We start from the raw sequence: 13937 nt of genomic DNA on the forward strand, positions 1-13937 counted from the left end.
CGTTTCCACTGAACAAAATGAAAGCGTGTGTGCATGCCGCCTCGGATGACGCCGCTGACGCTGAGTGAGCTCTGCATCTTTAAAACCGAAAAAAAAAAAAATAAATAAATAAATAAATAACCGAGGCAAAACACACAACCAGCTCAGTCATAATTGTGGGATGATAAGGACTACCTCTTTTCACTTTTTGGAGAGAGCCAAGCCGTTAGGAGAGCATTCAGCATCAGCTGTTCAACACTGGTCTCTCATTGCTGGAAGTCGGGGCTGAATCGGTCACATGACAGAACTGGAGGCAGAGATCTAGAGAAAAAGGCACAGCATTTCGGCTTGCACCGCCATACTGTATTTTGAGCCATATCACATTTTTATTGCAACATTTTACTCCCGCTCGGTGAGTACATTTCCAATGGCTTTTTGTAAGCATTTTTTGTCTTTTTAATTGCCCTCCTTTTTTTATTTTTCCTCCTTTTGCTGGTGTTTGAATTTGAGCATTGACATGGTGGTTTTGAGCGTTTTTCACATCCAGGCTTCAAGTTTTTAGCATGCAGTTATTCTGATCGAGAGTGCCAAGAGGGTAAACGGGTACGATATCGGTCTGGAGAAAGCCGTTACTTGCTTGCAGTTTTGTTTCGAGGGTCGAAACCAAGCAGCTTTTGTCAGTACTGAGATTTTTCAAACGTTTACTGGTGGTTTTGAAACATTTTTAATTTTTTTTTGTTTCTGTCGACTTTTGCTGTTGCTATGCTTTGGTTTGCATTTTGCAGTGTTGTTTGGTGCCTTCGAGTTTTGTGATTTTGATGTCTCGGTGAATCTCACCGATAAAGAACCCTTTGCTTTTACTTTGTTTCCTCTTTTCTTTATCAAAAAGGAGTCATTTTTAAAAGCCCCATGACGTTTTAACGTGATACTTTTCTTGCAGCTGAGCTCACAGGTTTGTTGTTTTTTGTGTTTCCCTCTTTTTTCGATTTCATTATACTTTTGCTGGTGGCAGTGTCAAGTATTTTTGGATGTTATTTTTTTTGACTAGATGATGCTGGGTGGACGAGGGGAGTTTTGATTCTTGGGGGAGTTCAATGCGTTTTTGTTTTCTGTATCAACGAGGATGAACAGACCAGACATTTTCCCTTTTGCAGGTACATAACATGAGTGGATGAGTGACACGTTTCTGTATTTACAATAAAGAATAAGGTGACAGAAATATGCACCTGTGGCTGACGTGTTATTTCGTAAAGCTGGCCAGATTGCTCATTAGAGAAGGCATTCTTTACCAATGTTATCTGAAGGTTACATGATCTGATGTCCGTAATGCTTCATTGAAAAAAAAAAAAAATAATAGTAATAAAATAAATTTAAAAAAAAACTGTCGCTATCACCAATTCAAGAACAAGGATTGGAAATCACACGCAGGTCGTTTGATCGCAGTGATTTCTCTGTTTTGAGTTCAACAATCTTCACGCCGTCGCAGCTGAGGAATGTAAGTAGCTGCGTTCAGGTCCCTCGGAAGGATGCACTGTAACCACTGTAACGATCTCCCACAGATAAACTATCCAAACTCCATCTATATATCGTCTTGGAAGAGAGCGAGAAATCATTTCCTCTGCTGCAGCAGGCGTTTCTTTAAACTGCAGTAGGCTGTGCCACTAACTTGGCGGGGGGGGGGGGGGGGCAGAGATGGGATAACCACAGTTTGCGCTACAGTATGTCATGACCAAAGTATAGCGCTACACTTAAGTGCCCTCCTTATTGGTGGACAAGCTCAAATCGGCTTTTGTAGGCCTAGATTCATAAACACTGCTGGATTTGTCACATCTGATTTTGCAGGAAACGAGTGGAGCCACTGACGGGACTAAAAGAGGACTTAGAGTGAATTAATCCTTCAAGAGGCAGGTTTAACTTCAGATTACTGGTGTGCTGTAGGAAATGCAAACATGAGTAAATACATGTCATAGCCAGTAGAAGAAGGCATTGGAATTGTTTATCTGTGTTTTGTAGGCTGCATTACTGCTGTGTGTATCTTCTGTGAGCTGCTGTAACAGACTGTGAACCTTCCTCTAAGTTTAAAGCCTGCATTTTTAAGCGATGAGTCCATAGTCGAAAAAGTGTCGGTACTCAGCAGAGGCCCATAAATCTTATTTGACTTTTTCTGGAGTATTTCCATATTAATCTAAATCATTTCTCTTTAAGTCATGTTTTGTTTTGTTTTTTTGTAAGAAAGGTTGTGCATCAGATCTCTTTAATTTGTTCCATTTTGATCCATATGTATTCAGTTTAGCAGAACAGAGGATTTGCCAGGGTAATATTTTAAGCCTATAAAATATATCGGAGTGGACCATTAAGTCTGAGTCCAGACTGTTAAGTCCCAGTGTCATTAAACAAGCTGACATGGTAGATCAGGATCACTACAGTTTAATGTGGTGAAATGCAGTATTGATAATTATTGAACGCGGAGCCATACCTGCAAACTTAGGCTTACATTTTTAATAAGGGAATCCGATGAGGGAGATTAGGATAATACATTTTATCATGTATTGGAAAGGTGTTAGAATGTATTGATTTCTCAGATGAAGATAAAGAGCCATGTGGAAATTTTAATGACATCTTGTATGGTCTTTGCTTGCATGCAGTAGTTTGGTTATATTACAGGTCTCTTAGAGACAGAGCTGTCATTAACCAGGTTCAAATGTAGTAACTGCCCTTGACATGATCTGCCCATGATTTTCCAAAAAAGAAAAAAAAGGCCTTTATAAAGCTGTGCAAAAAGCATTTAAGTCTTAGTCGCTTCTTAAAAGAAGGACTTTGATATTGAAGGCTTTCAATTGAGCTTCAAACCATGACATCTCATTGTGATGGTATTGTTTTCAACAACTTCTTCAAAGCAAAACACTTTCCTTCTGTTTATCTCTGCAGAATGGAGCCTAGACATGTGCTAAACTCAATCAAAGACCGAGCCTTTTAAAAACTGTTGTAGCCGCATAAAAAAGTCGTCTGACCGTAACGTTTCAATGCAAACACCTTCAGTGACGTACCTTTGAATTCAGATTGATTCAGATTGATCCAGACATTTTGAATCTCGAGTCTCAGCATCACGACACACAGACATTTCTTCACGCTCCTGGCTGATAGGTGTTTCTGCCACGCTGCCACAGTACAAGCTCCTGGACATCTCTCCTGCTAAGCATTATGATAGCTTCTATTACGTCCTGCGGTGTTGTGTCTCCCCTCCAGGCAGGTTTCCTGTTATCTAGGCCAAGCCAGACCTGCACAGGAGGCTTGCAGAGAAATTTGATAGCTCATGAATGAATATACCTCTGGTACATGAATAAAACATCATGCAAGAGCGACTTGTATACATTAAGCATGTACTTAACTATGGGATGTATGTGCGTCTGCGTGCATGCTTGTTGGTCTGAATGTGAGTACAAATGAAATGACAGTTTTGGCATGACAGAGATGGACAAACATAATTAATAAGCTGTGTATTGCATCTTGTATACATGTGTAGTTATTATGGGATGTTGGATTTAGTAGCACACCTAAGCCACACAGGTAAATATCACAAGCACGGGTGCATCATCTGCTGTGTTTGTAATAAGCTTCGTCACAACCCACCTTGTTTAGTCTCACTTTGAGCACACACGTGCTGCATACTTTGAAATCAAAGTGTGAAATATTAAGGGTGAAGAATGTGTAGGAAATAATCCAACTTTCAGATGACTGTTTCAGTGTTTCAGTTGAGACTTTTGCTTAATTTCAGGACTGTGAGGAGCCTGAAAGAAGTTCTTATAGACTGAGCAGCAGTGGAGCTTTATTTTGGGATTATTGGCCTTCATGTTGCTTAAATACGTTAAATAGTTTCATCGTAAATGCTCTTTTATGACCTGAATGCGTGGTACCTGCGGCGTCATTATGAAGTTTACGCTGTTCCACTCACTGATCTTCTTAATCCATTGTTCTTATGCAACTCATATCTAAGGGAGGAGGTTTCAGAAGTGGGCCAGGGAGGCACAGTGAATGAAGAAAGAAAGAAAGAAAGCTCTTATATGCTTTGATCTAAATTTGTATCAGTATGGAAAATAAATTCTGATGAAAATAGTTCTTTTCATAAAGATATATAAAAAATAAATGAACTAATAAATACGTTTTACATTACCTCATTATCATTGCACTGTATCTGCTTTAAATCACATTTAGCTTCCTTGAATGAAACACGATGCTGAGGCCTGTTGATGTGCGATGTTCTGTTTGCATCTTTACAACGAAGAGAGCTGTTCTTGACAAAAGACGATCAATTATGAATAAAAACATAAATTAAACACTAGACTTTCTTCTTTTTTTAACCTGAAAAACATTCAGAAGAAGCTGAAGCACTCTGTTCATCCCCGGTAATCTCCACCACATGAGGCTGCCTCTCTGTAGCCCGAGAGACAAAATCGAAATCTAAATACATGACCTGGAGTATCTGGCATGTACATCACATTTTACGCTCTCAGTGAGACATTCTCTTCCTGCCCCCCCCCCCCCCCCCCCCCCCCCCCCAAACAGATAAACAGCTTACCTTTGGCATGACTCATTCTACTGAAATGAGTGTTAAGTACTTTACTGTCCTTTTCAGAGCTGTTAATTTGATAAGTGAGGGGATCTCACACTTCATATTCTGGGCAATTAAACCCATATCTGAAGAATAGGGTCAGGCTGAATGACTTCCCAGTGTCTATTATGGGAACCGTTTGAGTTATAGCGCGTCACATAAATGAGTCGTCCGCACTGACACACTGAGACCTCATTGTACTTTCAGAATTTCAGATTAAAGAAATGTTTCCTTTCTATTTCATTAACATTTTGTCTTGACTGCATCATTCTTCATAAAGTGATAAGCTGCTAATGAAGACATTCAGAGAAGTCAGAAAGTATTTTCAGCAACACAGTTAATGAATATTCTTTTATGTGACCTTTGATCAGAATGTATAAAAAGATAAGAAAAGATAAAATAAGATTAACTTATTTTAATGAATATTCTTTTATGTGACCTTTGATCAGAATGTAGAAAACAAGACGCACTGAGAAAGCGATGTGTGTGATGTGTGTATATGTTTGCGTGAAAGCATAGAGTATATGCGGTTTTTAAATGACCAGTTTAGCAGCAATCACTTCCACTTTTCCTTATCCAGAGCTCACAAATTCACAAAGGAATTGCTTTTTCTATTTTTAGAAGGAAATAAAGTCGATGCAGTCTGATAAGGAGTGTAACCCTGGGGGAAAAAAGAGCTGATGCTGTTTTACTACTTTGTCCAATACAATGTGCAGATATCAATCCAGCCAGCTTGAGAGCATCCAGACCACATCTGTTTTAGGCTGATCGTATTCAGCGCAATTTTCTAATTGTGCCGTTCATCAAATTTCATTCAGGAACTCTGAAACGTACAGAATTAGTTTTCAAATTACTTATAAATTCAGCATGGCCGCCCATGACGCATATGTGTATTGTTTATCTTCTCAGACAGAAGTACATCAAAATTCACATCATGACATTTCCAGCAGTTCCTTTCTCCAAACCAAACCCCTGTTATTAAACTGCAATTTTAGAAAATGGTGAGTCTCATTGTTTGTACACAAACTTCTTTCTTCACACTTAACTATTAATACATGTTTTTCACATCCGTCTGTGGAACATCATCATTAAAGTGTAACCCTCAGGCAGGAAGATGACCGCACTAAAGATGATTCACTGGTTTTTGTCTTTTCTGAAAATAATGGAAAGTTTCTGCTCGGTAGAATTATGGAAATGAACGTCTGAAATGTTTTGCCAGAAAGCAACAATGCTACTCAATAAAACATTACGACTAAAACACACATTCGCAAAGTCACTTTTATATACATTCAAATCATTAGAGAAATGAACAGAGGCAGATCAAGCTTTTGCTGTTTTTGACCTTCAAAATTTGACTGAATAGATTGTTTTTCCCTTCTCCGACTTATGCATGTTTTTTATTCAAATCCCAATGATTAAAAAAACCAAATATATCACCATCATCGTTGACTGACACTTGGTAGCACTGGATTAGTTTATGAAAAGGCTTTTAAGGCCTCCAGAAAAATAGCAACAAATTGCAGCGTCTTCTTCAGTACACCCAATAATTTGTATCTTAAGTAATGTCACATGAAAAGGCAAGTTGATGAACTGTTGATAATGGAATGGAACTTTTTCTTTGTCTCCACCCAGGTTTAAAAATTGTCTTTAAATTACTGAAACATAAAAAAAGTGCAAAGCATTAAACAGGGCAGAGCAAATAATGTGTTAGTAACAAACAAAGTGAATCATGAAATGCTTGAAGCGGCATTTAAAAAGATAATTAATACAAAAGATAAAACATAAACATAGCACAGAGCAAGTCTTACAGGTCACTTTGTAGAGTTAGACTTTCTGATTGTTCGCGGAACAAAAAGACTTAAAACCATTCTTGGTTGCCAAAGGCATCATTAATTTAACATTAGGATGCAATAGCACGTACTACTGGCAATTTAGAAATGACCTGGGCATGAATATGATAAGTGCCATGCATAGGAATCATCTAATTGTAGAGATCTTTTTTTTTTTTTTGTTTGCTACTAAAGAAGTAGCAGAAAATTCCTCACCGATGTCAGGGCAGAGGACTTTTGTTTAATTTAGTTGTCATATCAGGACACTGTGGCTTCAGTGAGGAGACAAAGGTTCAGACAAACAAAGGCAGAGACTTGATCCATAATATCTGATATGTCTAAGTGGTTGTGTGATGTTCGCCGGGTCCGCAAGAGAAAAGTAAACAAACAAACCTGAAATAAAAAGAGACAGAGGAGCAGCGTGAGGCCTTCCAGAGCAGGTGGCAGAGTCCTCCAGATGCTGCAGAGAAGCAGCGAAGCAGATAATGTCCTGCCTAGATTACCTCAGGGACCCTGATTACAGTGGAGCTTCCTCATCTGGGTCAGCTCCAAGCTGGTTCTGCAGGGATCAGCTGTTCTCACTGTCGTCCTGCTGGCCTCAGCTGTCTCTCACCTGCCCGTGACCAGTTGTGGATGCGTTGACTCACTGAAAACACTGTACTGTGCAGCATAGCGGCAGCCATATTTCCAAGCTTATTGACATTGTGGATATTGTTTGGAAAACATTTACATGAAGACGCTCCGCATGAGCATGGAGGAATTACTGCCCCTTTGACAGCGTAGGCCCCTGGGACAGAATCTCTGTTTACAGTCCCTGTTAACATTTCTTTTAGGAAAGTCAAAAGATGCACAACTGAGACCAAACAGCACAAACTGACTGCAAAGTGCAGCAACCACAGAAAGCACAAACTGATCTCGAAGAGACACAAAGAGACAGCAAGAAGACATAAAAAGACAGCTCACAGCATTTGTGATGTACTTTGTATCTCTTTCAGTTTGGCTACAAAACCCTCACACATCCCCCATCGGAGGGGTGGGGTGTACATTTCCGCACCTGGAGGCCCATCATTAGCCGTCCATATTCATAAGGCAGTTTGAAACAGGAGTCAGAGGTTTTAAAACTTTGAGGTTTGGATGTACGTCCAGAAATAGAAACTCATCATGTCAGCACACAATTTATTATTTACCAGCCCGGACAGTCTGCGACCACTTTATACAAAAGGTTCGTAAAAGGCAGAGGACACCGGAATGTCTTATGGTGGTTTGTGTTGACTGCTGTTAAGGAGATAATGGGGATTTCAGTGCCAAGTTTCAGTTTGTATTTTTCTCTGGTGCAGGTAATGTACCTGACACCAAACCTTAACTCACCTCCAGATTTTAAAAGATTAAGGTGAGATGCATATATATTTATTTAAAAATAATTTGATTAAATATACTTTTTGGCAGGCAATTACACATACAAAAATTCAAAGTGAAAAAGAAGTATTTTAATAATGAATTAAAAAAACAAAAGTGTACTCCTTGCTACGAGCACATGTGCAACCTGTATAAAGTACATGACTTAGATAAAGGTATTAATACAGACATATAACTGTAGATAAATACAATTCTGCTGTAATACAATCAGTTATATAAGACAATTGTGAATTGTACAAAATATGCTTTACATTTTGTTTGCTCACTGATAGGGAGAAGGTATTTTGGTGGAAATATCCCAAATAGATATTTCAAGGATATGTACCCTGAAACAGAGAGGGGAAAAAAAACAGAGATTTCAACACAGAGGCATCCTGACTCACATACTCATGAGGATCATGACCTCAATTTTCAGTGTCTGCCACTAGGAAAGCACAGGTGCACTCAAGGAGACATGGCTAGCTAGCTAGCTAGCTATTGAGTTTGTGTACCCCTGAGGGCAAAAACATGTCCACCGAGCAAACCTTTTATGTTTCCCTCTACAAACGGTTCACTCGGGGGTAGCAAGAGACCATTGGTGATGGTGAAAATGTATTCTGCTCCACATTCAAACTTTGATTGAGCCTGACAGGGAATCCTTAACTGACTGGAGCATATGGACAGACTTGGGTCAGCTCATTCAGTGAGGTTCACATCGTTATTTAAATGTTGTCTGCCTTTGTAGAGTCACTTTGTTCTGAAGAACCTTATATAAACTCGCAGAATCTAATGGAGAAATTGTCATTTTATGTCTTTATTACGCTTAATCACAGTCTTTCCAGCTCTTGGCATATGGGACACAAAGTGAACCCAACCCGCATATGATAATCCCAATTGTGCGTCTACGCGCATGCTGACATTCCTGCAGTTCTGCATCCCGAACAGGATTGCATGCTCGCTGGATTGAGATTAAGAGTGGCAAATGTCTGATTACACTCAGGCCACAGAGGTCCCCTGAGCTGAATATTTAAAAAAAAAAAAGACAAAAACATCTGTCTCACTAAAATGCAGTCCTACTCACCCATGGGTTTATGAGTAAAAATAGAACGCCCATCATTCAATTCCCCACTTACCCTCAAAAAGCAATCTTCTCCTGAAACATTAATAGCTTGTTGACATCTTGCAGTGAGCCAAAGTCTATCAGGTGGCATGTGTAAATAAGGCTTCATTCTTCATATTGATTTTTCCACCAGGTTTTGACATCAGAGGAAATCAAGGAGCTCATTGCTGTGTGTTTTCGCAGACACCTGCGGCTATTACAGCTTTTACTTTGGTTTCCATCCACTTTCTCTAATAAACATCATGAGCCTGCACTCGTCACTCTGCAAAGACATGGTTTCGTTTTATTGGAAATCTATAAAAAAGACATTCTGGTCATTATTAAGCACCTGAGTCACTCAAGTATCATATCATTGGAGGATATCAATTTTATTTGCATATGGATTACCCTGCTTCTTAGTCTTATCCTGGATTATGTTTCTTACTCAGTTTTGGTTCCCAGCTAGTGTTTACAGTACATTGCAGCCTCTTCTATGATTAAAAACCCTGCAGAAATTTTCAGTTTGTGTCACTTACACTCACTTTGCCTTTCTGAGTCATCACTAATAACACAGGTTATGACCAGGTCTCCTGTTTTATTTGAATCAAATGAGGACAAATTATTCAGTAAATCAAAAGAGGAAAAAGAAAATATCTGAAGAATGTATTACATGAATGTGCAGTTATGTGAAGCATAAATGTTTATTTTCTTGGTTTCTTATCACTAACCTTCCTGCTTAATAGTGTCACAACTCATTGGATTTTCTCATAGCCAGTTTGGAAGGTGCCATCCCCCATATTTGGAACCACTGCCTAAACTACAATAAAATGTTTCCTTTATGTTATCAGCAGGGCAGGACAAACATACTTGTGGGGCCCTCGGTGCCCCATTCAGCCCCCTTTGTTTCCCGACTTGGTTTACTTAAAATTGATTAAATACATATTAATTTAAGAATATGATAACATAAAGAGCAGATTATCAGATAAATTGTTACAGGACTTAAGCTTAGCAAGAAGATGCAGGAGTTACCTTATATTAATCAATAAAGTAAACTAACTTTCAGACAGGCCACTGATAGTCAGGAACTACAGGGCAGGTGTTTTCTTTCTGTAATCCAGCCGCTTCTATCATGTGGCAACCCTGTCTCTTAGAATACTTCGTGTACATATATCTAATCTGTTTGGCAAGAAAGTTTAGTGAAAAGTGTTCAAAACATTTCATGCAAATGTCCATGTTTGTACCGTGTGGATGTAGGGAGGTGACTGGGGTGGATGGTGGCCATACAAAAGGCGAGACTGCAACTTCTCAATGAACATTATACATTAGTATTTAGTATGAGCATTTTTGCAACTTGTCTGATGAGTTAATTAACAACATTTTCTCATTACGTATAGAAAATGTAATCCAGCTGGTAATATATTTCTTAGAAAGTATATTTGCTGTTGCAAAGGAGCCCAGCATGGTGAAATCTGTGGCTCGAGCCAGCAGCTGGTTTGCTTATCTTCGCATCAACAAAAAGCTGCCGCAGTAGTAAAAACAAACAAAAGAATTTTTCCATGGAGGGTTAAATCATTTAAATTAGTAACACACTTATGAATTAAGTAGTTTCAGTTCCAGTTTACAAGTTAGATTTAAGTAATTATTTTATATTTATATATTTATTATATTTTTTTGCATCTGAGCAATTCCTTGTACATTGTATTGCTCTTGTGGAAGAGAAAAGACTCAACTCACTTGTTCAACTTAGTACTAACAAGTAGTTAATCATTTCAATTTAAAAGTTTGTCAAAAAGAAATGAAATTACGTTCCAAAAGACATTAATTGGAGTCAATATTTTCACACATCACCTTCCGCCTCAATGTTTTAGGGTACTTTGTCCCATTTTTTTTTTTGTTTGTTTGTTTCCTTTGACACAGCAAAAGTTCAAAGTTGTGACCAGGAAAGTAGCATAACATGTTTACATAATGTTATTCTATCTTATTATTATTATTTTTCAAAGCCATAGGGAACTAAGTATGAGGAAAATCCATTTCTGTCAGTTTCTGACAAGTCAGTGGATGACAGTGAATATATTTGTCAGGGGTAGATGTAAAGTCGTTGCAAGCCGCAGGAGCTTGACAGCTTTGTAATTCAGGTAGAGCCACAGTTTGTGTATGCAAAGCAACATTTGTACAAGTAGAATGAAATAGGACATCTGCTCAGGTCTCTTCTTATTTTACAATACCCTAAAAAACACCTGTCAGTGACATCATAAGGGAATACAAACATAATTAAGTAATCAAGCAGACACATTACATATGTAAATCACATTAATTGCAGACATGGGTTTGAAATATTCATTCAAATTAGTCACATCATTTAGGCTGAGGTCTCTTCCCAGGGAGTGTAATCATTGAACTAATTAGGTCAGTCAATGCAAGTTGAAACAATTTGAAAAGCAATTTCAGTTTCCAATTAATTATTGACTAACAGAAGCAAAGTAATACAGGATGCAGATGGGTGAAGCAATAGTAAGGGGAGAAATAACTCTTCAGAAAATCAACATGCCACTGTGAGCACACTGACAGAAACATACTGAAAGTCTGAGAACAATTTAACCATAAAACTTCAGCTGTTGTTATTTTCCCAAGATCTGTGGCTCAGAATATGAATTTATCAAGCTGATAGTCTTTGAGGATTTTGGGAGTATCTCTGGAACATTATTCGGTGTTGTAGTGCGTTTGACTAGCGTCACATGAAATTCAAACGAAAGAGTGAGTGAAAATATGTTGGTTTGTGAAAACTGTGTTTAGATGTTGAAAATGTCTATTCAAATAAAATTCATCACAACAGAATTTCAAAATGAGTCATCATCATTTTCACTAAACAGAAGACATTATCAGTGTGTTCAAATATAAATATATTATTTGTCAGTATAGTGTGGAAAGGAGCAGTTAGCAACCAGAAGCAACATTTGGCTTTTAATGAAGCAAATCTGCCAAAATGTAAATGAATTGAATAGTGTTTAGATTAGTTAGACTTTTAGGAAAGGTCCATCCTCATTAACTTTTCACCTGATTCATCATGTTGCACAGGTGTTATTTTTACCTCACAATCACATTTCGCCGTGAGTTGGTACCAGCAGCAGCAATGTGAGGAAAACAAAGAAGTTTTCTGACTTGACAGCAGAAATTGATGACCAGAAGTTGAGTGAAAAGTACAAAATGGCCATCAGAGGACTTTAGATTTGTTGTCTCTTCTCATTTATTTATTTTTTAGTTTGTTTTGAGAGGAACATTTTAAGCCTTCATTAGCCTTTATTAACAATATAACTCATTCATTAATCGATAATCGTTCCTTCAGCTTTACCTTTTCAGATTAAAATGCAAATTGATATTTTGTTATTTCATTAATTTAGGGACATGGCTAAAATATTGTGGTTTTGTACATTGTGTTTGCAGCTAAACTTATGTTACCTATATGTAACATACATGACTTTATGTAACAATTTAACAGGAAAAAACCCACCCCCACTTCTGTTATACATCCATTTAAACAAATGTGCACTGTTGTAAGGCTCTTTTTTTTTTGCTACAAGACACCAAGCACATTTCCAATACAGCAGTGTATTAATGGGACTTTATGATGAGAAATTCCCTCAGTGCTCTTCTTCTTCTTCTTCTGCCCTTTGTTCCTCCACCTTTTCTCACACATTGCTTTCATTCTCAGCTTCCACCTCTTCACAGAGCTGCCTATCTCTGCATTCTCAAAGATCCCACCAGAAGCCTCCAGAAAGACAGATGCTTTGCCCCTTCATTCATTAATCACATTCCATTGCCAGGTCTTTTCAGGCTGCTTATTTAGCTGTCTGTCTCTCTCTGTTTATCTATTGGCAAGTCACTTCCTCTGTGTTAGCTCTGATTCAGGTGCCCAGGACAGCGACACATTCACAGATAAGACTCACATCTAGCAACGTCACCCTGACGGCGTTGAGCAGTAAAAGAAGTTGAAAGCGATTGACCAGATTTGGGTTTATTTTAGTTCCGTTTGGAAGGAGGAAAAACAATAATCACTTTATCGTGAATGACAAACACATCCAAAGTGCTTGACTTCATTGGACATAATGTATTTATTAGAGCTATACAATCTGGGAAAAATTTCAGCAGTAACATATGGAGGATGGTTGTTGGTGAGCTGAAGCAATTCATCAATTTATGTAACCTATAATCACAACTGAGCGTATTTACTGTGAAAACAAAGTTAGTTCTTAGAAAAATGGGAACAAATGCCTTTGGGCCTTACTTATCCCTTTTCTTTTTCTTGCTTTTTTTTTTGTCTATTATATCACAGCATCGCCAGCTGTTATTGCAGATCTGCAAAGCAGCAACCAATTTAAGTCCATTTCTGTGGAGGAACACTGAAAACTGCCTATAGTCTTTTCTTTTCTGCCTGTCTCTCTCACTCTGCTGGCTTCAGCTGTTTCATCTGATTTCTCCCCTCTTCTCTGTGGAAAACCCAGTCTTGCCACTCTTTGATTTTGATACCCGGATTTGCCAACATCAGCCTTTAAGTGAGATTGTTCACATCTGGTGGCATAAAGAAGAGCTGTGAGGTGCTACAGGAGGTGTTGAAGAGGTTCAAAGTGTCTGAAGTGATGCTATTAAAGCAAGGTGTAGTGACGAGAGCGGCAGGGAGGGGAAGTAGAAGGGGATGCTGCTGTGATTCACAAATTGCCGAGATCAATGTTTAAAGAACACATGGTGTAATTATTGGTAGTCTGTTGTGCTTCAGAAATCTCTTCCAGCTCTTTTATGCATATTCTTCCAAAGTATGCATGAGTGTTAAACACCCAATTGCCCAAGCAATAACTACCTAACATCTTCACTATATCACACAGCTAGTGCATAAACCTGTCTTGTACCTTACTGCACTGATAATAATGAGAAGCACTGTGGACACACCAGCAAAGAGCTGAACGCTCCAACTGCATTATAGGGGGAAAAGCAATAAGAAAGGCAAAAAATACCGTCAGGCTCAGTTTGTTGC

The 13937-nt window shown here is 38.4% G+C and overlaps 1 protein-coding gene across 4 annotated transcripts in view; it reads left to right on the top strand.

Annotated features, from left to right (window-relative positions):
• Positions 1-13937, top strand: part of LOC124049566 (RNA-binding Raly-like protein) — an 85764-nt gene continuing 71827 nt past the window's right edge. The window contains exon 1 of one of the 4 annotated variants that reach the window (XR_006841431.1): positions 1-391. The gene's annotated coding sequence lies outside the window, so the exon portion shown is untranslated. The remainder of the gene's footprint in view (positions 392-13937) is intronic. The other 3 variants (XR_006841430.1, XM_046371355.1, XM_046371354.1) reach the window with 3 other exon arrangements.

Source organism: Scatophagus argus, chromosome 18 (assembly GCF_020382885.2).
Source record: "Scatophagus argus isolate fScaArg1 chromosome 18, fScaArg1.pri, whole genome shotgun sequence".
Lineage (NCBI taxonomy): Eukaryota > Metazoa > Chordata > Actinopteri > Scatophagidae > Scatophagus > Scatophagus argus.